This window comes from Bidens hawaiensis, unplaced genomic scaffold (assembly GCF_021521415.1).
Source record: "Bidens hawaiensis isolate Kalapana, Puna unplaced genomic scaffold, B.hawaiensis_p1.1 tig00040602_1, whole genome shotgun sequence".
Taxonomy (NCBI): Eukaryota; Viridiplantae; Streptophyta; class Magnoliopsida; order Asterales; family Asteraceae; genus Bidens; species Bidens hawaiensis.
Genome location: NW_027497168.1, coordinates 98,634 through 112,011, shown reverse-complemented (window position 1 = coordinate 112,011; position 13,378 = coordinate 98,634).

The following is a 13,378-nucleotide window of genomic DNA, read 5'->3' as shown; positions in this document are numbered from 1 at the left end:
TCTTTAAGTAAAGTGTACCCAGAAACTGAACCCGAGCACACTTCTATGTTACCAAGTTATGAAGGATGGCCGAGCATACTCGGAAAGACAAGACTGATGCAAAGCCTACCCCGAAGACTTGTTTTACACTTAGTTTATTTTGAATATGTAATTTGAGTATGTATGATTGTATTTAGGGTTTCTAGAAGGAATGACAGTTGTCCTAGGTTGGCAGGCCTATAAATAGAATGTTTAGGGCACGCCGCCAAGGGACAGGCAGAGAGAGAGAGAGAGAGATAAGCCTTTACACTTTTCGGATAAGAAAGAATATTTCTTGAAAGTGACGGCTGTCCTAGGATTCATAGAAAACCCTAAATCGATTATCCACTTTGTATGATGAATGTTATATAAATGGAAATCTTTTGAGTGAATCCTATGTGTGCTTTCTACCTTTGATTATTCTTTACAACCGTATGTTTGTTATTGATTCCGCCTTTAACAAACGGGTATCTTTCTAAATATAGCAACTCGTCATTAACTCTCTTGTCAACGCATTAATCTGTGTGAGTTATGACATGATTAATTAAGATCCAGCTGAAATCGAGGGGACCGACAAGTGGTATCAGAGCTCTTTACTGCTATTTTGGAAAGATTGTTGCTGATTGAAGATTTGAAGAAGAATGACGTAAGCAGACCACTGTTCCATTGATTTGTGATGTCAGCAGCCCTGTTTTTCATTTTTCTTCCAGATCTACAATCTACCGGTGTTTTCTCTTCCTTATTTCAATTAAAGTTCTAATCTTTATATCTAAATCTTGTTCTAATCACATCAGACACATCAGATCTGAGCATTCTGTTTCCAGATCTGATTATTTTTGAAACTCTGTTTTTACAAAGAAACTGATTTTTGATTTCTCAAAATGTCTGGATATGAGGAACAAGAGGTGTCTACTAACAAGATACCAAGGTTGTATGGACAGGAAAACTTTATCAAATGGAAAGTACTCTTTGAAGCAGCCGTATGCTACAATGATATTGATATGTGGAACTCCATCAAGAATGGTCCACAAACTGTTGTTGAAGAAGGTGCAAATGCAGCTGCAATTGCTGCTGTAAGAGAAAAAATGAGAAAGGTGGATGACAAAGCCTTAGCTATGATTAAGATAGGTTTGTCTTGGGAGATTCTGAACAAGGTGGCTCATCACACAACTGCCAAACAAATGTATGATGCCATCCTTGAAATCTATGAATTGAATACTGAACTAAAGAACATAAAGAAGCAAAAATTGAAGCAACAGTTGGAAAGGTTCAAGTATAAGGATGGAGAAAGGTTGAAATCAATACTAGAACGTTTTCTAAGTATTGTGAATGAGTTGAGGACAACTGATTATGTAATGACTGACTTTGAATTGAATACAAAGTTACTCAACTCAATGCCAAAAGAATGGTATACTGCTTGCAAGTTCATCATTTAGAAGCATAATTTCAATGAATTGAAATTGGATGATGTAGTATTCTTTCTTCAGGCTGCAGAACTTGAAATGATAGAGAATGAGATGATTAACGAAGACAGTCCCTGCTTCAATGTTTCAAATGCATTGATTGCACCCATGGGAAATCTGTCTACCAAGAATCAACAGCAAATTCCCATTATTGAAGAACCAACTGAACATAATGTTGTTACTCCAAAATCTTTCATTGGAGGTAGCACAAGTAATCAAGGAAATCAGCAGAGGTTCAATGTGCAACTGATTGATGATACTGATTCTGCCTCCATGCCAAGTGGAAATGTTCCTCATACTGGCACAGGACATGGTCAAAGCAATGAAACACATGCTTTGCTGTCTATGTTTACTGAGTCATATAATGCATTTGTTGCAAAAAACCTAATTCACACAAGTGTGGTACAAGATGATTAAGAGCAAATTGATGCAGATGACTTGGAAGACATGGATTTGAAGTGGCAAGCTGCCATGTTGGGTTTGAGAAGTAAAAGGCTGTATAACAGAACTGGTAGGTCTCTGGTTTCTGGTCCTAATGACAGGATTGGATTTGACAAGTCAAAAGCAATCTGCTACAATTGTCAGCAACCTGGTCATTTTGCAAGAGAATGCAATCAACCAAGAAACTTTCAAATGAATCAATTCCAGAATCAACAAACAGGAGGTCAGCAGCAATATCAACAAAATCAAACTAGAGGTCAGCAGCATTATCAACAAAATCAGCCAAGATTCAACAATAACAGCAATCAAATGAACAACTTTAACAACAACAACTTCAATCCCAACAACAATTACAACCCCAACTTCAACAACTTTCAGCCTCAAATGAATAATCAACAACAAAGTATGCAATAGATTCAAGGTTTTCAGATGAATAACAATCAAAACCTTCAAGCAGCTCAAAATGTTCCAAACAACACTGTTCCAGCAATCAAAATCAGATCAGAAATCAAGGAAATGTGGCAGTGACTACACAACAGGAAGGAAATTTTGATTGGAGCAACCATGAAGAGGACATTGCAGATGATATCAGGAAAGCAAATGTGGCATTCATGGTCATAATTGAGAAAGAAAAAGGATCATCATCTCAGGTACACTCTGCTCCTACAGTTGATTTAAATGAACTTATCATTGAATTGAAAACAAAAGTAGGTAAGCTGGAAAGTGAGTGTTTTAGAAAACAAAGCATCATCAATGAGTATGAGGCAAGTGAGATGATCAGTGAAGAAAAGATTAAAAGCCTTGAAGATGATTGCATGATCATTTACAGAACTCAAACCAGATACACCACTGAGATTGATGGATTAAAGAAGATGTTGGTTGAAGAAAAGGTGCAAAACACAAGACTGAAGGTTGAAACTGAATTTCTGAAGAATTTGATCTCAACAGGCAACATATGTGGTATACTGAACCAGGTGAAGGAACAAGACAAATACAAAACAGTACCACCTCCATTCAACAACAACTTCATGCCAAAAGTTGACAAAGAGAAAAGAGATGCATACTTGCAACAATTCAGAGATGTCTTTCAAGACAAGGAAGAATTTGTTGATTTGTACAAAAAGGTAGAAGTGAATGAAGAAGGAGAGTTTGTGATTAAGAAAGAAGTAAAAGAGGATAAGTCAATTGGAGTTCAAGTCTCTGAGGATGACTTTGATTCAGTTGAGTTGGATCAAGATGATTTGAGTGATTTGAGTGATCAAATTACTGAAAAGGAAATCAAAGCTGCTGAAAGAGGAAGAAAATATGAGAAACCGGAATCTGTTGATAAACTTCCAAAGTATCCACCAGTCCCACCAAGATTGAAGAAACAGAATGATAAAATGAAAAGAGAATATGTTTCCTTTGATATTTGTGAAAGGAGGAAGATAAACTACAATGCAGTCAGACCACCAAGCAAGGCTGTATTGGGTAAGATAAAGCAGAACAACAAAAAGAAGATGGCGACTAAAAAAGTTGATACAAAAATTTTTATCCCAGTTTATCCAATCTTTTCTAGTCATGAGGTGTTGGATGTTGGAGAAGTGGAAACTATGGAAGAGTATGAGAAAAGACAGTCAAGGGTTAGAGAAAGCAGTGATGAAGAACCTATGATTCTGGAGAAAATTGTCTTTGTCAAAAGCAAACTTGAAAGACAAGACATCAAGATTGAGGAATTTGTTCCTTTTTCAATTAATTTTGATGGTTTAAAGAATCAGAAGACTCTAGGAGTCAAGACACCTAAGCCAAGTGAAAGATACAAGAAACCAAAAGAACATGAAATATTCAAAGGTAAGGTTTGGTGCAAAAGGTGTGATGAATATGGTCACCACACAGATTCATGTAATGAAAGATTCAAATTCAAACCATTTCATGTACCAGATGGAACAAAGTATGGCCAAGACTTTGTCCTGTATAAACAGAAGTATGATGAATATATGGGAAAAGGAAAGGTGTGTGGAAATGAAACCATGAACAAAGAAGAAAAGAAATATGAAAAGGAGACAAGGATTGAGAAGAAAATGGCTGAACTAGCAAGAAGAAGTAAATCTCCTAAGAAGCATGAGAAATTGACCAAAAAGAACTATCAGTTTTTGAGAATCAAACAAGATACTCAATCAGTCAAATCTGATGGTTCTCAAGGATCATCAAGCAGTGAGAAGACAAGAAGAAAAGAGGCACATTCTAGAAATAAACCAACAGAACTCACTGGCGATGAGAAGTTTCTACTAAGACATGGATATGAACCACATGGTTTCCTTTGGAAACCTAAGACTGAGCGTATGGTTAAGCAATTTGCTGATGTGAGAGACTACTCTGAGAAGAAGGACTATGTGATAAAGGAGTATGCCACTGACTCAGCTGAATACCAGTGTCCAACCTCACTTGTTAAAACTCCAAGAGAGTGTGGTTATGAAACTGATCATTCAGACAACTTAGAATTGACTCATGAAGATCCTAAACCAACAACACTCACTTCCTAAGCTGTGTCTGAAACTGAATCTGATGAGCTGCAAGTTGATAAGGCTTGCACTTCATCACTCAACTAATAAAATTTTCTTTGTATGTGCAGGAACAGTCCACTCCTCTAAATGACATATGGTATATGGATAGTGGTTGTTCTAGGCACATGACTTGTGACAAGAGATCTCTTGTCAATTATGAAGAGAAGTATGAAGGTCCAGTAGCTTTTGGGAGTGATGAGAATGGTGGAAAGATTGTTGGAAAAGGAATCTTAACAAATGGGAAAGTCTCATTTGATAATGTATTTCATGTTGAAGGTCTTCAATACAATCTGCTAAGTATATCACAAATGTGTGATAAGGGTTACAAAGTCAGTTTTAATGATTCACACTGTTTTATTTTAAAACCTGAGTTTGTAATTCCACCTAAAATGATTATGATGATGGCACCAAGAAATGGTAACTTGTATGAATTGAATATGAAAGAAGCTATTTTAAGAGGAGGTGCATGTTTTGTTTCCAAAGCCACTGAAAATGAGTTAAAATTGTGGCATAGGAAACTGTGTCATGTAAACTTGAAGAACATGAATAGACTTGTCAAAGGTGAGCATGTCATAGGTTTACCTACAAGAGAATTCAAGTTAGAAGATCATTGTGATTCATGTCAAAAGGGAAAACAACACAAATCTACTCATAAGTCAAAACTCATCAACTCAATTGATCAAGTACTTGAATTACTTCACATGGATCTCTTTGGTCCAGTGAGTGTACCAAGTATTGGGAAGAAAAGATATTGTCTGGTGATCATTGATGACTATTCAAGATACACTTGGGTTTATTTCCTAAGTACCAAGGATGAGACTGCAGAGTTGATTAAAGGTTGTGTAACAATGATTGAGAACAAGTTGAATAAGACAGTCAAGATAATGAGAAGTGACAATGGCACTGAGTTCAAGAATGGAGTTATGCAAGAATTCTGTGAAGCAAAAGGAATACAACAACAATTCTCAGCTCCTAGAACTCCTGAACAAAATGGTGTAGCAGAAAGAAGAAACAGAACACTTATTGAAGCTGCAAGAACCATGTTAGCAGATGCTAATCTGCCTGTCACTTTTTGGGCTGAAGCTATAAATACAGCCTGCTATGTTCAGAACAGGGTACTTGTCAACAAAAGGCTTAACAAAACTCCATAGGAAATATTTCACAACAGAAAGCCTTATATTAAGTTTTTCAAGCCCTTTGGATGCAAATGTTTCCTACTGAACACAAGAGACTATTTGAACAAGTTTCAAACAAAGTCCCTAGATTGTTTCTTTGTTGGATATTCTACACACTCAAAAGCCTACAGAGTCAATGTAAAAGATCACTTGAGTGTTATAGAATCTTCTGACATCATTTTTAATGAGAATCAATTCAATATAGTTGATGGTGCAGCATGGCTGTTTGATCATGAGAAGTTAATAAGGTCTTTCAAGATTTATCCTGAAGACATTTATGAATCTTTCTACAAAACCAGTGAAATTGAAGAGAAAAAGAAGAAGTCATTGGACTTGGAAGAATTATGGAAGAAGGTTGCTGAAAAGGAAAAGGAATATACTTTTGTGAAGAATTCCCCATGTGATATTGGTGAACCTAATCAAGAAAACAATCACAATGTTGAACATGATCATACCGAGAACAATCAAGACAATCATGATGTACAGGATGATCAAGTTCAGAATGAGGGTGACACAAGCAACCAAGCAAGTGGAGAAGCTGCATCTACAGCAAGATTTCAAGATCTATTTCAAAGATTGAACTTAGAAAACAATGATGCATCTACTTCAAGACAACATAATGATGAAGCACCAGAATTTCATGATGCAGAGACTGATTTGATCATTGAAGTACCAGAACTCAATGAGTCAAATCTTGACACAACTGTGTCTACAGATATGATTGTTCAAACTCCTTATGTGGAAAAGAATCATCCTTCTGAAAACATCATTGGTGATTTGCATGAAAGAGTTACAAGAAGTCATTCCGAAATTGCAAACATTTGTCTTTACTCTTGTTTTCTATCCCAAATAGAACCAAAGAACATAGCACAAGCATTAAAAGATAATAGTTGGGTGGAAGAAATGCAAGAGGAATTGGCACAATTTAGAGACCTGCATGTGTGGGATCTTGTTGATAAGCCATTTGACAGATATGCAATTGGAACCAAATGGGTTTTTAGAAACAAAAGGGATGAAAGGGGTTTAATGATTAAGAATAAAGCTAGACTTGTAGCACTGGGATGTCTTCAAGAAAAAGGAATAGACTTTGAGGAAGTTTTTGCACCAGTTGCAAGACTTGAAGCTATCAGAATTTTTCTTGCATATGCTGCCTCAAAGAACATTAAAGTGTTCCAGCTTGATGTTAAGTCTGCATTTCTAAATGGAAAGATTGATGTAGAGGTGTATGTTGCTCAACCTCCAGGTTTTGAGGATCCAATGTATCCAAACAGGGTGTATAAGTTAAACAAAGCCCTTTATGGATTGCATCAGACTCCTAGAGCATGGTATGATGAGCTGTCAAATCATCTTCTTGAAAATGGTTTCAAAAGAGGAGCCATTGACAAGACACTCTTCTACAAAAGAAAGGGATCAGACTTGCTTCTGGTACAAGTGTATGTGGATGACATCATCTTTGGTTCTACAAATGACCAAATGTGTATGGAGTTTGAAGGGGTAATGAAGTCCAAATACAGCATGAGTTCTATGGGAGAAATGAACTTCTTTCTAGGATTTCAAGTTCAACAGAAGGCTGAGGGGATTTTCATTCATCAAAGCAAATATGTGCAGGACATCTTGAATAAGTTCAACTGTCAAGAGTACAAGAATGCTTCAACTCCAATGGACACCAAAGAAAAGATGATTGCAGATGAAAAGGGGGAGCCTATAGATGAACATGAATATAGAGCCAAAATTGAATCTCTGATGTATCTGACTGCAACAAGACCAGATATCATGTTTGTTGTATGTGTGTGTGCAAGATTCCAATCAAGTCCAAAAGTCTCCCACATGAATGTTGTTAAAAGAATATTCAGATATTTAAAGGGAAGACCAGACTTAGGGATTTGGTATCCAAAGAACCAAGCTTTTGATCTGATTGCATATACAGACAGTGACTATGATGGCTGCAACATGAGCAGAAAGTCAACCTCAGGAGGATGTCAATTTTTGGGTGAAAGGCTAGTGTCATGGCAATATAAAAAGCAGACTACAGTTTCAATCTCTACTGCAGAAGCTGAATATGTTGTTGCATCTGCCTGCTGTGCACAAGTTCTATGGATTCAAAATCAGATGCTGGACTATGGTTTGAATTTCTTGAACACCCCTATTCTTATTGACAATAATGCTGCATATTTTACTGTTAAAAATCCAGTTCAACATTCCAAAACTAAGCACATTGAAATCAGACATCATTTCATCAGAGACTGCAGTGAAAAAGGTTTGATTGAAATGCAAAGGATTGATACAAGTGACAATTTGGCTGACCTATTCACCAAACCACTTGATAGAACCAGGTTCAACTTTCTTCTGAAAGCCTTGGGAATGATCAACTCTGATGAAATCTGATTAAGGATGTGTGCCTGGTTGTGTGTCTCTCTGTGCTAACTGATTATTTTGACAGAGGTTACACCTTATAAATGTTGATTGAATTTGTTTTAAATATGTTTCAACTGAATGTTGATTGAATATGTTTTAAATGAATGTTGATTGAATATGTTTTAAATGAATGTTGATTGAATATGTTTTTGATTATGTTTCAACTGAATAATGATTGAATATGTTTTGAATATGTCACTGGTTTGAAGTTAACCGATAGGTGCTTAAGTAACTATCTGTGCAATTTGTTTGAAATTGATGATAATTTTTGACTTTCAAGTTAACTGATCTGATGTTATGATAAGTAGTTTGATCTGTTTGGGTGAAATTGAATGCTTATCTGATGTCATGAGTAATCACATATTTATGGTTACTTGAGTATGTTCTTTATCTGATCTTCTGATGTTGTTAAGATAGGATAGACATTGAATGTTAGTACAGTCTGTTTTCTTGATGATGTTAAGAATGATTAAGATTTGATTGTGTGATGCAACTGTTTATGTCAAAATGTGTTTCATGTCAAAATTAAGTGATTCAATGAATTTTATAATGAATTTTGCATAAATACTTTATTTTGGTCAAAACATGAGCAAGTTGATTAATGGTGAAGAGATATGATAAAATTATTCAGTTCAAGCTTTAAAGAAGCTTAAAAGAAGGATTTTTAAAGAGAAGTCTCAAGTAGTTGTTTTTGCTGAAAACTATGTCATTTGCCCAGTTGGAAGGACATGCACTTGTGTATGTTTGGTCCTTAAATCTCTATAGATTCAAAGGATAGCCATTGACCTGAAAATTGAATGCGTTTGGGCAATTATGACTTGTTTCTTATTCCTTCACTTAAAACTATGTCAATAGCTTTGACTTTCAAAGGACATATATTCACATGTATGTTTGAACCTGTTGACCACTTTTGGTCAAACAGGATAGCCATTAACCTGACAATGAAGAGATATTGCGGTGATTGAATATTAAACTGTGTTCATGGGAAATGATGGTACATTGACTACTTAGCTGATCATATGGAATTAATAGGATAAAAAGACCTTAGTATAGTCATTAACATGTATGGTTGCTTTCCCATGATGATGTAAAATCTAAGGTGATATAAACATAATGAATATGCTAATCTTTATGTGGAGATACATAGTTGTCTTTGCATGTCACAAGATAAATCTCTCCAAATGATAGGCAGAAAAGTGATTATCCAGTCATACACGAGCCAGTTGTTATTCGGTCCACAAAAAATGAAACATCTTTAAATATGACAAAGAACATGCTTTAAGAAAATTTGAGAAAATATTAAAAACAAGGGGAAGAATGAATAAATCAACCAAAACTTGATGAGTTTTTTAAATATTTTATCAAACAAGAGGGTTATAACAAGAACTACAAAGATGTTGGCAAATTCTGTCTCATCTTGAATGAAAGGCATGTTGCTAACTGTAAGTCCAACGTTCAACCTCTATATATGTTTGAATCTAAAAATACAAAAATACAATAAGTTCTATCATACAAAAACTATTTTTGACCAAATACAGGAGGTTGGAGTCAAATTGGGGTGATCTGGGGAAAGCCAAATAAGCTTTGAGAAGAGATATGAGGCATCATAGCACAGTGTTGACCATTAATGCATTATGCTTTAAATGAACCTAAATCATATCACCAAAGAGATGAAATTCATGCTAAGTTTATACCTGCTGTTAACCTATCTATGTTGTCATAATAATGCTGAGAGTGAAGTATTGAGATAGCTACTTAGTCAATATGATCCCTTTCCTGAGATCTTTTAAGAAAATGGAAGAAACTGTTTTGAAGAGAAATTTAACTGAAATTTGATCTCTAAATGCACCATTTGCTCTTAAACTATGATCTGAAAAGAAAAATATATTTTGACAAAGTGGTTTAAGTCAAAAAGTGTTGCATTTTGCCTAAAAAAGGTTGAATATGTAAGTTCGGGTAAGGTTTGATGCCTTATAACCTTCCCGGGCAAAAACTGTTTGAATATGTATTTTCGGGTAAGGTTTAATGATTTACAACCTTTCCGGGTACAAAACAGTTGATTATGTGTGAATATCTTGTTTCGGGTAAGGTTTGATATTTTTTAAACTTTCCGAGTAAGCTTAGTCATTTTTTTGACTAACTTTATGATTTTCGGGCATGCTTTGAAGTGTTTACACTTTCCGGGTAGAGTACACTGTTGTACTCATTTCCAGAGCAAGCTTGAAGTCTTGAGATGATTATGCGTTGTTATAGCTAGTTTTTAACAAGAAATTCTTATTTCGAGCAAGCTATGCATGTTATATGCTGATTGTGATTCCAAGCAAACTTTATGAACTTAGTCAAGTACATCAAGTAAGCTTTGTGATTTGTGTGAATATGTTGTTAGAAAAGGTTTGTTAATCTTTCCAGGCATGCTTAGATATTACTATTTAAGTTTGTCATTTTTCGGGTATGGTTTGACAAGTTGAAATCCCTCGGGTAAGGGCATACCTGATGATTGAATGTGTTTATTCTAGCAAGCTTAGTGCTAACATAGGATTTTCGGGCAAGCTCTTTGAAATTTTAGACTATGGCACACTTTATATTTCGGGTACACTTTTGTTCCCTCAATATACTTGGTAATTTCAAAACTTAACTTTCCGAGTACACTGTCTGCTAGAATTCCTTTTCCGGGCACACTTTGTACTATATGAAGGTTATTCTGGTATACTTTGCATTAGAAAGGTGTTCGGGCACACTATTCTCTTGAATGGTTGCTCGGGCACACTATGTTTTCAAGTATGCTTGATTGAATATGGTATTTAGTATGATAAAATTGATTATGATTTTTATTAGGGTTTATGCTAGATAAGTTTTAATTTGAAATTGAGAAATCTATATGGGTGTCTTAATATTCCTAGTAAGGATGTTTATTTGATGATTATACTTGATTATTTGCCTTGTGATTAATTTCTCAAGAAATCTAGTATTTCGGGTAAGCTTTCTTCATTATGTCTTAACTTTAAATTAATTTGCTTGATCGAGCAAGGTTTATAACTAGACGAATTCGGGCAAACTTTGTATATTCAAAAATGAAAATTTTCAAGCAAAGTTTGACCCGATAAGGTTTGTAAGTGGAAGTATACCGAGTAGACTTTGGATATATTAATATTTCAAGTAAGGTCTTATGAACTTAAATGAAATTAAATGTTTTTAATATATCAAGTGGATAATGTTACTGGTTGACAGCTAATAATTCACAAAAAGATAAGGAGCATTTAAAACCCACTTTTAAAAGGTATATAAGAGGTAAGCATTAAAACCCTAACTTTTATCAGCCCTCTAATTCCGACTCGGTAATCATTAATAATGTGTTTTCCGATCACGATTAGACTATAATGGGCTTTGATTATTTTCTTGATTACTAATACTATGTTTATGTGTTTCGGTTATTAATTTGTCGAAGAACACGTTCATGAAGATTTATTTCTTTCTTTTTCATTTTTATAACTTGAAATTATCTAAAGTACTGAACTTTATGACTAATTTCACTTTGAATATGTTTGTTTATGTGTTTCAGATATGGCAGAAGAAGAACAGCCAAAGTATTTCTTTGAAAAGAAACATATTATGTGTGCACTTCTGCAAGTCACACCTGACAATGAGCCTGTGGCACCAATGATCAGATGGATGGCTCGATCAAATGTCAACTTTGCTCTTACTGAAAATCCTGTCATCTACAGAAATCACTCACTTGATTTCTGGAGATCAGCAGAACTTGTAGAAGACATCAATGGGAAAAGAATTGAAGCATCCGTTGCTGGTCAGGAAATACATGTGACAGAAGGGATGATTAGAAGATGTTTGAGATTAAATGATGATGATCATAACCATATAGACTTCAAAACTGCACATCTGATGAGAATATTTGAAGAAACAATGGGTTATCAGGGAACTGTGCATGATGGACAATTTCAAAAGGGGATGTTTCCAATGATGTATAGATTCCTCATTCATCATGTGATACAGGGGTTTGCTCCTAGAAAAGGATCATGGACTTTGATGAGTCATGATCTAGCAAATGCCACTGTAGGGATTATGTATGATCTGCCGTTTAATTTTTCAAAAAATGATCTTTAATGGTCTGGTATCAAACTTGAACAAGGCTGAGAAGGATAGATTTTTGCAGTATCCAAGGTTCTTACAGATAATATTCAATAGAGAATTGCAAGATCTACCAACCATTGGTATCACCCACCTACTCAAAAACCCTGACACTTACAAAAGAATTAAGAATTCGGGGGTGGCCAACCGATTCAATACTGATGTACCATTTGAGATTCTACCATGGCTTCTAGACCATGACTTGGCTGTAATGCCTGTGCCTGAGTTAAGCTCAGAGGAGGAAGGAGGAGATGATGATGAAAATGATGGAGATGATGGAGATGAAGGAGGAGCTGGGATAGCTATGATTGAACAACATATTCCTACACCACCACAGTCACCACCACAAACTCCACCACATCAAATTACTCACACACCACCTCAAACCTTAACCTTTAGCCAATCTGAAACATCAACCCACACATCACCAACCCCACAAACACCACCAACAAATAGCCCAATTCAAATTGAACCAATTATTTCTAGCTCACCTCATATACAATCACCACAACCATCTACCTTCCAAACTCACACCACATAACAACATGATTATGAACAATTCTTCACAACACCACCTACATCACCACACACTGAAACTGACCTTCTGACCCTAATGAAAGAAAATGCTGAGTTGAGAAGAAGGAATGAGGAAGTAACACAGGAGAATGTGATCCTGTTAAAGAAGTTGGTGCAGGCAAACTTAAAAATTCAAGCCCTTGAGCAGGAGGTTGAGAAGACCACAGCTGCCCCAAAACAGGGGGAGAATGATTCTATGCCAACTGTCTCAGGTGTAGAAGGTGAGAATGTGAATGCATTGAATATGATTATGAATGTGTATGGAGATGGAGAGGAGAGCAGTGAGGAGAGGAGAACTGAGGAAGATACTAATTCCTTAGCTACTGATGTACTTACTGATGTCACTGATCCACAAACTGAAGAATTCATTGATGAAAATGCTGCTACTGAGGAACTTATATACACTGAACCAGAAACTGTCCAAGAAGGAAGACTTAAAGAAGAGGATGGAAAATGGAAAGGCCAAAGTTACAGAAGAAGAGACTCTTAAGGCATATCCTGAAAAGGATGTTTTGTTCAGAGATGATGCTGCTGCTGCTGCCTTAACAGAACAAGAAAGAATTATCAAAGAGTCAATGGAAAGGGAGAAAATAGCCCAATCCTT